The sequence below is a fragment of the Hippopotamus amphibius genome, chromosome 11 (genome assembly GCF_030028045.1).
Source record: "Hippopotamus amphibius kiboko isolate mHipAmp2 chromosome 11, mHipAmp2.hap2, whole genome shotgun sequence".
Taxonomy (NCBI): domain Eukaryota; kingdom Metazoa; phylum Chordata; class Mammalia; order Artiodactyla; family Hippopotamidae; genus Hippopotamus; species Hippopotamus amphibius.
This window is the reverse complement of record NC_080196.1, coordinates 109,313,254-109,331,313: the sequence shown is the minus strand read 5'-3', so window position 1 is coordinate 109,331,313 and position 18,060 is coordinate 109,313,254.

Sequence of the window (18,060 nt, the reverse complement as noted above, 5' to 3'; positions counted from 1 at the left end):
AGGACGTTGCGGGCAAGGACTATAGGGTCCTGCTCTGTTTCATGAAGAGAAATGAAATTCCCTATATAATCTAATCTGACATGATGAAAGTGATTTTGCCAGTTGCCTTTTCAACTCTAATTTTCTGAAAGAGGATTCTGTTCATTTATATTTGATTTGAATAAATACTTATTTGAAACTGTCCCAAGTAGGAACTTGGTTTATAAGCTATGTTAAGTCTTAGAGAAAATGCTCTTAGGCGCTCAAGGGAGAGGGTGTTTTAAAACTGTCTCAAAAAGCCATGCAAGTCACTGTAGCCAAAAGTACTAATCAGTAGTTCAGAAATTGGCTCTAAGGTTGTCTAGGAGAGAGATGGACATCTCTTAACCTGAAAAGCAATCATAGCAGTCAAACTAATCTGGGGAAGGCAGGGAGAATTAGGAAAGTGAAAGATACTTGAAATATATTTGTTTTCACCAAGAGGAATAGTCAACAACCTTCAGAAACAGTGACAATGGCAATAACAGTGGTGTTTATCACTTATCTTTAATTAAAGGTGAGAAAGCAGAGACATTGAGCATATACCGTTTCTTAAAATCAGACAGATATTAAGTAGCAGAGTTAAAATTCAAACCCATGCTAACTCCACGGCTTTTAAGCAATATTGTATTCAAAAGCAATCGTAGAGATTCTCTACAGACACACATCATCAACAAGGGCAGGAAGATTTTAGGAAAAAATAGGTATCGTTGATAAGCTTTATGTTGGGGAACAGCAAGTTCCAAAATTGACCCACCGATGCTTCTCTTTCATCTGTGATGTCGTTTTTTAATTATCTGCTGTGAGTGAGAATGAGCTGGAAACCATGGATTAATAGTTGATATATTCAGCCCAGTTTTATGATTTCTCTTTAGCAGCACTTTGTTGAAACTTTGTAGACATGGAAAGAGCAGGCACCTGAACTCAGTGTAGATGTGAGCTTTTGACCCAAGCATCATGGTGGAAGGAAACCATAGAGGCAGTTTGACAGATTCTGATTCAATGCCGGATTGAAAAATGAAATTGGGTGGCCAGGAACATGAAAGAAGAAAGTGACTAATATGGAAAGATATTAAAGTGTAATTGGACCAGAAGTGCCAGTTGGTTTATGGAATAGGTATTCTGGGACTAATAATCATAAGCGACTTGGAAAATAAAAATACCCATAGAGAATAGACTGTTGGGAACACTTCTAGGTGTTACTAGGTCTACAAGGTCCCAAGTGTGACTGTGTTAATGTGTGGATACTTTTCAGTTCAGGGGCAGGTCACAGAAGAAAAGGATGCCAAGAAATTGAGAGGCTACACCTTTGAAAGTGTCACGGGCATGAATGTTAAATCTCCTGAAATGAAAAAATAACTGGATAGGAAGAAAAATGGAGACATTGGTATTCACAGTGTTTGTCAGTGAGTGATGGGAAGAGACCTCAAGTTTGAGAAATGACATTAAATTGGAGTGAGTAGACACTAGGTTTAAATAAAGTGACAAAGAGGTACAGACAGTGGAGTTTGGGAGTTCATTAACTTTTAGTGGATCCGCAAAGAAATAAGACTCACAAGATATTAGCAATGTTTAGAGTAGAATGTATAAAATTTAGTAATCTTACGTGATGTATTAGGAGAGGAAGAGTCCAAGATGGCTCAGAGGTTAAAAAGAACGGTGACTTTGTCAAAATATTTGAACTCTTTTGTAATTTTTTTTTTTTCGTTTGGACATTGGGAAAGGATTCACCTATATATTAATAGCAAATGTGCTGCTGTCACAATTGGGTTGAACATTTCTTCTCTGAGTCAGAAATTACCTGGCTGAGGTGCTGTCACTGGTAGCCACAGGAATCACAGAGCTGAACAATTATTGAGTTTTCCCCAATTGACTGCTAGTTCATAGGTAGCAGAGATTTGAGTGTTCTCATTTTTAAAAAATAAGACAACCTGCACCTTGCTTGACCAAGGGAGAGTGAAGTAAATATTTTGAATGAATGAATGAATGAATGAATGAGTGAATGGGAAGTTTGTTCACCATGCCCTCTTCATTTTATCAATGATGAAGAGAAGGGGCAATACATGTACCAGAACTAATTGGATGACATAAGATATAATGTTAGTATGGAGATCGTTTCATTCAATAAGATATAAGTTGCATCAAAAATTAAAATATTTTGTATTTCAGGTCTTGTGGCCAAAATATTTATTCTAAATGAGTTTTCAATATCACAGGGTACTGAGAGAAAAAATCTCTCAAAACTTGTCATTCAAGATTTTCAGAGAATGACTGTCTCTCTGCCTATGATTTAAAAAAAAAAAAAAAAAAAAAAAACCTTAATGGGAGAAACACTTCTCTCCTTTAAGTCCCAAATGGCTGAGACTTCGAAGCTCATTCTGTCCTCAGGCTTCTTAAAGCCTACATCCACTAGAAATGTAAAAAAGAAAAAAGACAGAACTCTAATTCGTATCAGTGTTAAGTACTTTGATATATTACCTTCGAATCACATTTCCTTTGTAAGGGAGAGAAGTCAGAGAAAAATCAAATAGAAACCTTAAAGAAGGGGTTATTAAGAAAAAATAAAATAAAAGAGAGTGAGTTACAGTAGGCCAAAACTGCTGCGGGGCGTTCCATTTGTATTCCAGCAGATTCCTTAAAGGAGCCTTTGTGAACAGATGACTGACACAGATTTGCATTTAATTTCCTTGGAGGCACAGAAAATCCTAAACCATCAGTTACTTTAGAGCACAGTGATTGATCAATTAATAATTGAATTCACAAAGACAAGACATAATCTTAGTTCATTGGAATACTTGATGAACAGTCAAAATATTTTTTTTCAACAGATTTTTAAATGCTATTGTCAATGATTCACACGTTGCAGGGCTAAAGGGCTTTGGCAAGGATGTTCCAGCCAGCAGTTATCTACCAAGATGTGACAGCTGGAACAACAGTCCTCTTTTGACAAAAAACCATTTTGTCATAAAGAGATAATCTACGTTAACTAGGGATCTAATGAGTTAACAAAATAATGACATTCATAAGTCATCACAGGGGATTTTAGAACCGTTGCATGTGTTGATTTGTAGGACCTTTACAGTGAATGCTGTGTTTCTTATCTCCCTTGAGGGTAAAGGACAAAGCACTTTGCAAACAAGACTTCCATACCTGGCAACTGCTAGTTGAAGTCCCTTAATGAAAATCATTCCTAGGAGATGTTTTATTGAAAGTACCATTACACAATGCACACATTTTCTTTTCGGCCATTTCTTCCATTATTTACATTCACTTATATTTGTAATTAATTAATTTGTTTGTTTATTTATTTATTGGCTGCGTGGAGTGTGGGGTCTTTGTTGCTGTGCGCAGGCTTTCTCTAGTGGCGAGCGCCAGCTACTCTTCGTTGTGGTGCATAGGCTTCTCATTACAGTGGCTTCTTTTGTTGCAGAGCACGGGCTCTAGGCGTGCAGGCTTCAGTAGTTGTGGCAGGCGGACTCAGTAGTTGTGGCTCACGGGCTTAGCTGCTCTGAGGCATGTAGGATCGTCCTGGATTAGGGAACGAACCAGTGTCCCCTGCATTGGCAGGTGGATTCTAAACCGCTGCGCCACCAGGGAGGACCCTATTTACATTCACTTATATCTCGTCTTATTCCTGGCTTATCTTCTTTTTTCCCCCTTTCTTTCCTTTCTTATCTTTTCCATTTATTTTCTCATTCCTTTACTTCCTTAAGATTTATAAATCTCAGGGTTAAGTGATAGCCTTTATTCTACTTGAGACATTCAAGGAGTTTAGTTACTTCTCTTACTGACAACAACGCTCAACTAAAACCTCCGGTTTAGCTGAGGTGCCATGTTTGAAGCAATCAATCTGCCAAACACAGTAAAACACCAACCTTCTGCTGCTGTCACTAAGACCCTCCCACCACCATCCCCACCACCATGAATGCAGTATCTTCAAACTCTGTTCTATTTCTAGTACGGTGATAAGTTTAAACACTTAAACCTGGTGCATCATCTGAAGTTTAATACATATATTCAATAACTCACTTTTTGTTTTTAACTGTGCAGGAAAAAATTATAGGCCTTCATTAAGCTCACTTTCTAATATATGGAAGTGGCAAAACCCACATGAACAGAAGTATGAAAATAAATGCAAATGTAATTTGCTGCAAATAATTTTTAAAAGTAGGTCTAATAAAAAAAACAAACAAACATAGAGTGGGGGACACTGTCTGGAAATTATAAAATTTCTCTGGGAGGAAATAGTACCCAAGCCAAGCCTTGTCTTTTAATATTATGAATGGTTATGTCTGGAATAGGATTCTTTGAAAACCAGCCCAGATCTAAATTACACAATTTATAAGACACTTTAGTAATCTTTTATGTCTCTGAAAAGGCAGTATTTTTATATGCTACTTTAACTTAATTATTTGAGCACAACAAACTTGCAGTTGAGATCACCTAAATGAGATGCATGTTTTATAGCCATTCCTTCAATGAGTTTACAGAATAATTTGTACTGACTGCAGAGAATTTACAATATACAACCCATCAAACATTTTATCTAAGCATATATGAAAATATAAGTCATAGTTTAGTATGGTTTCAGAGACATTTTCTATTATGATATAATAAAATCTCCCATGAAGGAGACCACCAATTTTTATAGATACTGATTTTTTAATGATTTCTTCAGCCAAAAAGAAAAAAAAATCATAGAATAGCATGAAAAATGTTTAGTTTTGAAGAAAGAGGCACGAATACAAGTCTCTGAACTACATTATGAAAAAATAAGTACGTATAGAACTACAGCATAGAATGACTGTCTTGGAGACAGTTATTCCAATCCTCAAGTAAAATAATGTGAAAGAAAAAAGGAGAGAATACATCACAAAGTTACTTGAAAGAAAACTTATACAATCCAAGGGAAAATCGAGTCATTTGTATTCCACTTGCATGCTTATTGCGAACTGGGTGTGAGAAGAGTGGAGGGGCAGTGTAGGAACACCTGCAGATCACACAGGTGGGTGAGTGGTTACATCACACTACAGGGAGCTTCTTCATTGCCTTCTCTACAGTCTTCATCTTAAATAGATACAAAGTACAGCTTTGAATCTCTTCATCAGTATACAATTGTGAAGGCCCAGGAGATAAAATTCTTCAAGCGATAGGTTGCTTTCTTCACTGAGACCCCTTGGCAATGTAAAGAGAGGGCAAGGTAAGGAATATCCTTGCCCCTGCAGCAGTGGGAATGTGTAGGGAAAATGTTACTTATTTTTACTCTTTTTCAAATTAATGCTTCCTTAAAAGTCATGTATGGAAATAACTAATTTACTGAGCAAAGTGCTAAAGGCTTGTCCTATGTCGACCCATTTAATCTGCAAAAGAACCCTGTGAAATGGTAGTACTTCTATTCTTTTCCTTAGGGCGGGATGCTTTGGCAGAGGCGAAAAGAGGCAATGTGGTCGGGAGAAGAAAGCAGTGCCCAGGCATTTCACCTCTGTTATGGATCATCCTCTCTATATTGAACCCTTAAGTTCTGAAAGGAAGCTATGACTAACTTCCTATTGAAACACTTTCCTCTCAGTTACATCTTCCTCCAAAGTTCAGATTTTGGTTTTCCTGTTACAAATCCATGCTGTCCCAATATGGAGAAAGATAAAGGAAATGCATTGTTGTCAGTGGTGAGTCAGCTAGATTGATAAATTCACTTAAAATGGGGAAATGGAGATAAAGTGAAAAATTGAACCAACTCATAATTTTAATTTCTGTCTGGCATACTTTTAATTTAGCCACCCCTATTCCCTGAATATCTGTGTTCACGACCAAAATATTGCTAAATGCTAATATTTTCTTAGAAAATTGAAAATCAATCAAAAAAAGTCTAAAATACTTTCTCCCCTCTTTTTTTTTTGTTTCATTTTAATTCTCAAGCTTGAGGAATGTTGTAGCTTTTCTTGTATAGAAGTAACCTAAATAGTTTCCCAAACAAATTATTCCACATTTGGGGGCAAATACAATTTTACCCACTTGATATTTACTGGTCAGATATGTAAGTGTACTGGAAGACTATTTTGTGACTGGTGCTAGATTTATTCTGCAAATTAGGACACTAAACACCTATATCATTCTTCTGGTCATTGGAAGTGCAATGTTTCTGTGATCTCCCTAAAGAAATAAGAAAGGAAAGAAAGGAAGTATGTAAAGAGAGAAGGAAGAAATGAAAGAAGAAAGGACAGGCAAGGAAAGAAAAAATTAAAACATAATTATACAAAGTGTACTATTTTCTGCTTAGGTTTTTTTTTTAAGAACACAATGATTAATTAATTCTAGTAGTCACCTAAAATTGGTAACCGCTAATACTAGGCTTGCTCAAGAAAGCAAATGCTAGCGTTACCAAAAGCAGTTTGGAAATTAGTATCTTATCATTGAAAGCTCTGTCATGTATGTAGAAAATATATTAGCTGGCCAACAGCCGAATATACACAGGAATGCTAAGGATTAAAACTCTCCCACATTTATGGAGTAATGTTTTTTGAGTAAAAGAGACCATATCTGAAATCCACCAGTGCTTATGAAAACCAAAGATTTTTATTTTATTACTTTGGAATGACATATATTCTCAGGTTAGCTTTGAAGTTCTGGAGTTCTTTATTTTTTAATCAATATCTAATCCAGCAAAATAAAAAACACCAGTTATTATAAGCATAAAATTGATGGATTAAGCCTAGTTGCCTAATAATTAAGTATACCGAACACATTATTGGACAGTACAATTAGAGCTTGACATTGAGCTCACATTTGTGGATTATTGTTGTAAAATGCTAATTCTTTCTTCAGATAAATAAACAGTTCTCCTGTGGAATGATCCACCTGTAAACTCCAACTGGTGTCAGTTGTTCCCTAGTCCTCTTCTTGGAGCTTCCATTCACCTACCTCCTCTTTTCAAACTTCACCCCACCCCCAGCCCTCCTCACCTATGCAAATCCACTTCCATCAAAACACTAGCAAGAAACTGTAGATTTCATGTTAAGATAAAACCAAGAAAGAATTTTATCATAAAACCAGAAACGATTGTTTGAACCATCTCCTTCGGACATTTCTACAGTGTCTCTAATCATGGAACTGCCTAGGAAGACACCCCTTTCCCCTTCTGCTGCAGCTCAATCTCTCTCTCCTCCCCCTCCTCTCCCTCTCTCCTTCCCCCTCTTCCCCCCTCGCCTCTTCTTGCCCCTCTTCCTTTTCCCTACCCTCTTCAATCAACCTGCCAGTCACTCCTGGTGCATGGCAAAAGGTCCCAAATTTAAAAGGAGAGGATAGTTTTTCCCTCTTATTATTATATCTGTACAACTCTGTTGTTTTACCTACTTTTCCTCTATTTTTGTATCGCTGGAAATAAAAATATTAGAAGGTAGTTAAGTCTTCCTGATAACTTTCAGCTTTTCAACTGGACTTCTCTCTGGACACAGAATCAATTTCCCTCATTCGTTGGTCCCCTCTCCAAAAGAAAACAGTAACTCCAGTGTCTCCAATTTTACCATGTAACATTTTGTCCAGCAAGTGGGACTCCTTGGAAAGATAAGAAAACAGAAATGTCAGTAGAAAAACAAAAACAAAACAAAACAAAAAACCAGCCAGAGGAGAGTATTTAGGGCCTTCTTAGGTCTTTCCTCAGCAGGTAGCCAGCCCAGGAAAATCTACATTTGAATATTTTAGCACCTTTGTGGTTATCTCATTTCTTATCCTGTCTTTTTGATTAGGCTAGTGTTTGTTCCAACTTTCACCCGTTACTTTAAGTTGTAAGGACTTTAAACACATTATGCCTTTTTAGCAAACACCCTCCCAGGGAGAAAAAATTAACTCAGGGAGATCTTTGAATCAGGTCCAAGAAAGATGGGTTTTTCAAGTTGGGTCTTCCAGGAAAGCACTAGACAGGTGAAATCATAATACTTCTTTGGAAATGAGGCTTTCTAACTTTCCCAGCTAGATACCAGGCTGCTTTTCAAGACTACAGCTGAGCTGGCCACGGAGGTTGAGGTTAAGGGAAGTTAAAATGCCCCAAAGCTCCCTGTTTTTAACGAGACTCAGCTTCTTGCTTGAATAAATGTTCTTGAATAATGTTACCTTTAGTTAATTTCCAGAGTTCTGAAAAAGTTGATTCAGGCATTTCTCTTTGCCATTTATTGTTGCTTTCATGGAGGGGTAAATTTTCAGAAGTTCTTCCTCTGCCACTTTTTCTGGAATCACCTGATTTGCTTTTTCAGAGTTACTATTGCGGTGATATTTGATACATCTTTTGTTGCTCCACCTTCACTGTAAACTTTCAGTGAGTAACAGTGTATTTCTAAATTTCTAGACGTTTGATGTTCTCCCATGTCAACCCACGGGTAGCCCAGTTTCCATCTGATTTTCCCTACTAGCAAACTATTTTAAAGAAAACCAAAGAAAAATGTCAACAGCATTGTCCACTGGTTAGGGACGTCTTAGTGACATTAGGAGGACATGTACCTGTTATTTATTAGCTTTCAAGTGTGGGTCGTATGTAAATGAGCCTAATCATAGTGTACACTGAATGAACCCTGACAGAATCCAGTGACTTTTCTGTCAAGGAAAGGTTTGGATTTTGTGACAAGGAACTGAAATGAATGTGGTATGTTAGGTAAGAAGATAAGGCTTAGTCACTCAATCGCTCTCCTCATTGTAGTTACTTCTCATAATTGGTTTATTTCCCAGCGTTTGAACCAAATGGTAAATAATGCTATTTGCCACCTCTTCGCTCAGAGAAATTCTAACTACAAAACGTTTGAACTCATGGAAATGAATATATTGTGTAATTTTAAAACAATATATATATCACACAACAGAAAAAAAAATAGCCGTTCCACTCAATTCTTTGCTTTTTTCTAATTTTTCTATACTCATAGCAGTATTTTAAAAATAATTTTATATATAATTCACGTAGCTCATAATAAAGAATAACTTCTTTCCATTATGGTCATATATATATTTATTTATATTTATGTGTATAGCCTCAGAATAATTTTTTTTTCTTAAACACAGTGAGTAACACATATTTTATTCTGGTCAGCATTCCTCCTGGAAATAAAATGTTAAAAGTTCTACAGATGAATTATTAATGTAAATGAAGAAATAGATAAAGTCTATTCGCGAAGATCGACTATGTCGAGTGGCTTGTGGGCCCCCAGTCAATAGGCGGGGGGCCTGAGTACGTATCCTGACGGCTGTGGAGGGAGGAGATTGATAGACATGGGATAAATGGTGAGTAGCAGCAGCAAACACAGAGTGAGATGGTCTCTCCTGGTGGAGGAGAATCTCCTCGTAGAAATGTCATCTGAAGAGAAACCTTTCAGATTCCTTATTGAATCATTTTGCAGGTAGTTTACTTAGTGGCATGGCTTGGTTCCAAACTGCGATAAAATAGAACAGGATGAACAACTTTTAATAATTCTCCTAGAGAGTTACAGAGCACATGTTGTTCTTCTATACCAAAACCTAAGGTACTTATTTGAAGTTCAAAATACTTAAATCTATCAATTTATTCATTCGATAAGCAGAAAGTCTTTCTTTTCAGGTATTCCTTTTGATAAAATAAGATGAAGTTAAAGTTGGCTTCAACACAAGATTTATTTTCGTTAGTTTTATTTTTCAGTACTAAGTATTTGATCATAAAAAAGGGCAGCCTTTTAAAAATCTCCCCAAAATATTTTCTCTTTCTACCTGTCCATACATCCTTGTCAATAGATCCCTATCATTTAGCTCACCTTGTTTTGTAAACATGCAACATCCGCCTTCCCCTTGCCCTACATGTGTCTTTTCTTTCTCTCTCCTAAATCGTATCTATTCTATTAATTTTTTAGTCCTGTCTGCTCTATAAAACTGCTTCATTTCCCACCACATGTCACCCATTCAATTTCTATGCATGCTCACTATTTTGTAAGAGTCAACAGAAATCCCCAGGTCCCACAATGACATACACAAGAGTGTATCCCTCTCCTCCAACACCAACCTTCCTTTTACTCCTGTCACCAGTAGGTTGCCAAATCCTCTGCTTCACCTAGGCAATGGAAACATCCAGAAGACAGTCAATTATGTTGGCTGTATTTCTAACATAACTGCATTATCATACATCCTGAACTCTTTCAACTGGCCTCAGAAAAGACAACTCCAACAATTTCCAAGTGAGCACACATCTAGAACCTTGACACCAAGTCACTCACATAAAGGCTAACTCAGCTTCCCAACATATTCAAGTTTTCATGACTCCAAGCAGATTCTCCTTGACACAGCCACCTAGCATAACTAATCTATTTCTTCTTTTCACCTTCATGTCCAAATCTTTTGGATTTTTTTTGTCTATAGCCACCCACTTCTGCTTGTAGGTTCTTTTCTAAATCAATATAGTTGTTTTCTCCCAGTCACACCCAAGGGCCACCCTTGACATTCCAAGATTCAAATCCAGTGTATGCAACGAATCTGCTGGATTCCAAAACATATGCTTGTTGTGGGTTAAACTGTGAACCTGCCCCTACCCTCCACACAAAGGTATGTTGTAGTTCTCACCCCCGGAACCTCAGAATATAACCGTATTTGGGAATAGTGTTTTGCAGATGTAATTAGTTAAGGTGAGGTTGTGCTGGAGTAGGGCGGCCCTAGTCCAAAAGGACTGCTGTCCTTATGAGAAGAGGAGAAGACACACCTGGAGGCAGAGATTAGAGTGATGCTCTTACTAGCCAAGGAACAGGAAGGTTGGCCGGCAACACTGGGAGCTAAGGGAAAGGCACGGAAGGAATTCTCCTCTGGAGACTTCAGAGAGAGCGTGGCTCAGCTGACACACTGATTTCAAACTTTTAGCCTCCAGGACTGCAAAAGAATAAATTTCTGTTGTTTCAGCCAACCAGTTTGCATTACTCTGTTACAACAGTCCTAGGAAATTAAGACAATGCTCCTAACCAACTTACTGGAATTAAAAACTAATAATAAACAATAACAGCTATTTTAAAAAGCAAGGCTGAGTAAAAGATATATTCTCTAACACTGCCCTTTAACAAGTAATTATAATAATATATATGCTTTGAATATATCTGTAAAACTATCTTGAATATCTACAGAAGGTTTAATTGTGGCACTAAGGAATCACAGCGTAGTTTCTAAAACTGCATAATCATAATGACAGATACCCAAATGATACACATCATCCCCATACTAAATCTATGTCATATATTGCAGATAAAAGTCATAGTTATAATTAAGCAACAAAGGATTCATAATGAAATCGTTATATAAATGTCTCCTATGTACTAACTTCATAGTGTATTATTTTAAATTAGGAGGAAATTTTATTGTGTCAAAGCCCTGACTACCAAATTATTCTAAAAAAGTTTTGTTTTCTCAAATTACACAGCTCAATAAAATTTCACGTGCAAAATAAATCAACTGTTTGACTTGTTTTGAATTGCTTAGAACATTAAAAACCAACAAATTATTAAACAATAGAAATAATTTAAACCAACAGCTTCTATGTATTGTAAATAGAGGAAAGTAAATGCACAGCTGTATGCAAATGCTATAAAAATAACTAAATAATTCTCCTTTAAAAACTGTTGAGTCAGAAGTAAAGATAAATTGTACACCAAGCCAAAGCAGCATGCGTGTCTGCTGCTGTATCCGTAGGTAAAAGCTAATATGGACGTGATGAAAGACCTGAGAGCAACATAACTTGCATTACATTCTCCTCGTATGGGACACACCATTTTTTATTGCATCGGTCCAAAGTTGACTTTACATCATTTCATTTTTTATTTCATACCTTTCAGAAATACTGCAATATAGCAGTTGTTAGCCTTGTTGTTATTAAAACTATTTTTTAACATAAATGCTCATAAAAACTTTATTTGTAATAGCCAAAATCTGAAAAAAAACCAAAATGTCCATCAACAGGTGAACGGGTAAACAAATGTAGTATACCCATAGGATAGATTACTATTAATAAAAAGCAATGAACTATTGATACAGGTGAAAAACAGGGGTGAAACCCTAAATATGTTGACTGAAAGAAAACAGACACAAATGAGGACATACTCTTATCATTTCATCTGTATAAAACTCTAGAAAATGCAAGCTAATCTACAGTGTCAAAGCAGAGCAGTAGTTGTCTGGAGAGGGGAAAGGAGTAGGAAGAGTCCAGAAGAAGGAGTCACAAGAGAACGTTTAGTGAGCTAAATGCTTCTCTCCAGGAAGCTCCCCAGAGGAATCAAGGATAAACTCATTTTGGAAAAACCTCTGAGTCATCTGAGGGCTACATGATCTTCTGGTGTTTCCTTAAATACTTAAAGGTCTCTAATGACTAACCTAAGCTGTCAGTCAGTGTTTCCAGCAAGGAAGCAAGTTCATGCTTAGTTTTCATACAAGAAGTAGAATCCCAAGGTAATATGTGGTGCCCCTGGAAAGAAAATGTTTACAACTCTTGGGGCTTCTTAAGCAGAAACTACATCAGTTCAGGAGCACAGGTTGACATCGGCTCCAAAACAACCTCCTGACTGGCTGGTACACCTTCAGGCCCCCAATTCTATTTGAATAATTGAATCTTTAAATTTCTGAAGGAATGGCTTAGGGTAGTTCATCCCATGTCTTATTAGTTCAAGTCATTAGCCATTTTTCTTCCCCACAAAATGACTGAGAAGGGGAGTATGGAAGATATTCACGTACTGATGGACGTTTGCAAGGGAGACGCAGGAGCGGGACACCCCTGGCTGCTTCTGATAGATTCATCTCTATGTTAAGGAGAATGATGATTGAATTATGGGCTGAGTCATCTTTCAGGAGATGGTAGACCCAGCAGTCAATTAAATTTAAGGTGCTCGTAACAGTTTGGGAGAGCCATCCAGGATGTTTTCTTTGAGAGGAAGGCTATAGGGGCTTTTGTTTTGAAAAATAAAGTTGATTTATGCCTCTCCTTTCCCTGTACTTCATGGGGTCTAAAATCGTTGCTTTGAAGTGCTGTCTTTTTTTTTTAACAGAGACATCAACGGACAGGATCTTACACAAAGGGTCCTGGAGTAACACCCCACCGTGTGCATGTGTGCAGCAGATGGCGGGCAGGTTGTGGCAACAGTCTCTGCTATCGAGGGGAGAAGGAGGCTACCGTTTACAGGGGAAGTGATGTCAGGTGAGCTCACCAGTTACCAGGGCCTAAGTAAGCCTTATAATTAGGGGGCTTGGATAGTCATGTGAGTGAAGCAGGGACTGGGCAAGCAGGGGATGGGCCCAGGTGCCTGCCCCATGCCCTTCATTAGCCCGTGGAATCCAGTGTATCTCAGAGGACCTCTGAAACAGTAACCATTTCTCTTTAGCTTTGTATTTAGAAGTGAACAACAATTAATGTGTAATACACTTTAAAAATAGAACTTGCTTACCCAACAGGAAATAAAAGTGTTCTCATCATTAATTTAGCAAATTGAATGAGTCTCAGGCTAACAATGAACATCTCTAGGTTTTTCTAAAAAATGAGACATCTTTATGGCTGGAAATTCAATTTGATTCAACTCCGTACAAGTCACTGTACTCAAATAAGCATTATTAAAGCAATCAACTCATGTCTATTTATTTATTGTTAGAATAGAAATTATTCTCTTAATTACCATGTGCTGGATGTGGAGGGTAGGTTTTACATATTAAAAACAGGGTAAGAATATAAAGCAAAGTATCCAGTAGGTCCCAGAGACCAGTCTATAAAGGTTATAAAACCATAGTGAAGGGAAATCTACTTTGTTGATTTGTTACCCAAAAAAATCTTAGTAGAAATTTGAATTTTGGTCTATCATTTTAAAAGGCTATATAGTTTGAACTGAAAGAAGTAATCTCTAATCTCTGAGACAGATTCTATCTTTCTTTTAAGCAAAATAACTTTCTATCAATATGTCTGTCTCTACTCCATCTCTACACATTACACCTTTATCTGCCCACTTATCAATTATAATTTTCTGATTAAAACTATGTAGAGATAAACCAATTCAGTTGCTCTTAATCTAAAGTGTAATGCTCAGGAAGAAAAGATGGCAGTGAAGTAGAGGGATGTGGAATGCATCCCTCTCCACAGATGCATTGGGAATGCACCAAAAGATGCAATAATTCCCACAGAGAACCAGTTGAACACTAGCAGACAACCTCAGACACCAGAAAGGACCAGAAGGATCCCAACATAACTGGTAGGGAGGCATCTACGACAGCTCAGAGAGGGTGAAGTGGCAGAGCTGTGGCAGACGGGAGGGAGTGAGAAACACATGGAGGGTCCGCACCAGAACTCAGCGTTCCCGAACTGAGATGTCGATTCACAGCTGAACAGAGGGTCCAGGAGCAGGAGCATGGGAACCAGAGAGCTGGTTCAGGGTGAGAAAAATTGTTGCCAGTAAAGAGACGGACCAAGAGGACGGGAGGGAAGAGGTGCACGGCGAGGAGTGCCTGCCCCTGAGAGCTGCCCGGTCATGATGGCAGCTGGATGCTGCAGGCTCACGGGTGGAGGGGAGGAGCAGCGGGCATAGCCTCTCTCTCTCTCTTTAGGCGGTGCCTGCAACGGGCAGTGGACGGACCCCTGTGGGCCACCGAAGGCACTCAGGGATAACAAGTACCCTCAGGCCCTTGGGCAGGGCTAGCTTAAAGCCCCTTGGAATGCTGGCAGTAGGGAGGCTGCTGAGAACAAAAAACCCCAAGAGAGGCCCAACTCTGAGACATTCTGTTTACACCTGAGCCACGAGTGTCCCTCTGCAACAGGCACCACCCGAGCCTCCTGAGCCACCGTAACCCAGGCAGAGTGCCACTGCTCACTCACTTCCAGGGGAAGGAGCCACTGTTGTACCCTCCCCTTCCCCACACACCAATGCTTACAGACGAACAATAAAGGAAGCTCTGCTGGTCACAGAATAATACAAAAACCCCAAGGCGAGTAGAAGGACACTTACAGCTGAGACTCTAAGGAAACAGAAATATTAGTATCAATTCTATTGAACTGGTCCATTCTGGGATCAGTTCTAGTTTTGTTTTGTTTTTCTTTTCCTTTTTTTCTTTATTAATTATGATCTTAGTCCTAAGGGATCTACAAGTTTTATAACATATTTTTTATTCTATTTTTTATTCTATTCTTATTTTTAGCCTTTTTATATACTTCTAGCTAAGTTTTTTGTAGTACGGACTATACATCTCTTCTACCTTCTTTTCATCTCTACCTTTTGTACATTTCTTTTCGTTTCTTTTTATTTGCATATTTCCAGGCACACTATGATCTTCTGTTCCTGTCTTCCATCCATTTTTAGTTTATTTTATCTTAACATATTTATAAGCAATATTGTCGATTTGCTCAGACTCCTTGCTCGATTCTCCAGATGACACACTGCTTTGATATTTAATATAAGGTTTTTGTCTTTATCTTAGGTCTTAGTACAATTGTCTAATTTCATTCTGAGAATCTTCATTCTGTCTGGTGGTATTCTAGCTCTTTTTTATATTTGATCCTAGCTTTCCATATCTCCCTGGATTTGTGTTTGTATGTGTAAGGTGTTATTTGTTTGTTTGTTTGTTTTTGCTTTAGTTTCTGTTTTGTTCTGTTTTGGTTTTCAATTTCTGTTGGTTTTCTCTTTGAATATCTGATAGCATACTGGGGTTCTTCTTTCAGGTCTTTCTAGTGCCTTATGTCCTAATGGATTCAGTAATTATGTGTCTTACACATGTATGTGTTTCCTAGACTTAGTATTTCTTTGACCCAACACTCGGCCATTAGCCTGGGGCTTGGACAGTCTTCTATAAACCCCTCTATTGCTGGGACAAGCAATCCCAGAAGTTTGGACAACCATGAGGAAACAAAGAAACACCATGCAGGCAAAGGAGCAGGAAAAAAAAACCTACAAGACCAAATAAATGAAGAGGAAATAGGAAAAATGCCTGAAAAAGAATTCAGAGTAATGATAGTAAAAATGATACAAAATCTCGATAACAAAATAGAGAAAGCACAAGAAACAGTTCATAAGAACTCAGAAAAACAAACAGCAATGGATAACAAAACAACTGAAATAAAAAATACTCTAGGTAGTATAAACATCAGAAAAACTGAGGCAGAAGAATGAATAAGTGAGTTGGAAGATAGAATGGGGGAAATAACTGCCACAGAGCAGGAAAAAGAATAAAAAGAATAGAAGACAGTCTCAGAGACCTCAGTGATAACATTAAACGTACCAACATTCGAATCATAGGCATCCCAGAAGAAGAAGAAAAAAAGAAAGGGTCTGAGAAAATATTTGAAGAGGTTATAGTGCAAAACTTCCCCAACATGGGAAAGGAAATAATGAACCAAGTCCAAGAAGCACAGAGAGTCCCATACAGAATAAACCCAAGGAGAAATACACCAAGGCACATATTAATCAAACTAACGACAATTAAACACAAAGAAAAACTATTAAAAGCAGCAAGAGAAAAGCAACAAATAACATATAAGGGAAAACCCATAAGGATAACAGCTGACCTTTCCACAGAAACTCTGCAGGCCAGAAGGGAATGGCAGGATATACTGAAAGTCCTGAAAGAGAAAAACCTACAGCCAAGAATACTCTACCTAGCAAGAATCTCATTCAGATTTGAGGGAGAAATCAAAAGCTTACAGACAAGCAAAGGTTAAGAGAATTCAGCACCACCAAACCAACCTTACAACAATTGTTAAAGGAACTTCTCTAAGTAGGAAACACAACAAAAGGAAAACACCTACAAATACAAACCCAAAACAGTTAAGAAAATGGTAATAGAAACACACATGTCAATAATCACCTTAAATGTAAATGGATTCAATGCTCCAACCAAAAGACACAGACTGGCTGAATGGATACAAAAACAAGACCCTTCTATATGCTGCCTACAAGAAACCCACTTCAGACCAAGGGATACATATAGACTGAAAGTAAAGGGATGGAAAAAGATATTCCACGCATATGGAAGTCAAAAGAAAGCAGGAGTAGCAATACTCATATCAGACAAATTAGACTTGAAAGTAAAGACTATTACAAGAGACAAGGAAGGACACTACATAATGATCAAGGGATCCATCCAAGAAGAACATATCACAATGGTAAATATTTATGCCCCCAACATAGGAACAACTCAATACATAAGGCAAATACTAACAGCCATAAAAGGGGAAATCGACAATAACACAATAATAGTGGGAGACTTGAACACCCCACTTACATCAATGGACAGATCATCCAAACAGAAAATAAAGACACACAAGCTTTAAATGACACATTAGACCATCTCGACTGAACTGATATTTATAGGACATTCCATCCAAAAACGACAGAATACGCTTTCTTCTCAAGGTCACATGGAACATTCTCCAGGATAGATCACATCTTGGGTCACAAATCAAACCTTGGCAAATTCAAGAAAATTGAAATCATATCAAGCATCTTCTCAGACCACAACGCCATGAGACTAGATATCAATTACAGGAAAAAAACTGCAAAAAATACAAACACATGGAGGCTAAACAATTCACTCTTAAACAACCAAGAAATCATTAAAGAAACCAAAGAGGAAATCAAAAAATATCTAGAGACAAATGACAATGAAACACAACAACCCAAAACCTATGGGACGGAGCAAAAGCAGTTCTAAGAGGGAAGTTTATAGCAATACAGTCCTACCTTAAGAAACAAGAAAATGATCGAATAAACAACCTAACCTTACACCTAAACAATTAGAAAAAGAAGAACAAAGAAACCCCAAAGTGAGCAGAGGGAAAGAAATCATAAAGATCAGAGCAGAAATAAATGAAAAAGAAAGGAAGGAAGCAATGGCAAAAATTAATAAAACTAAAAGCTGGTTCTTTGAGAAGATAAGCAAAATTGATAAACCATTAGCCAGACTCATCAAGAAAAAAAGGGAGAAGATGCAAATCAACAGAATTAGAAATGAAAAAGGAGAAGTAACAATGGACACCTCAGAAATACAAAAGATCATGAGGGACTACTACAAGCAACTATCTGCCAATAAATTGTATAA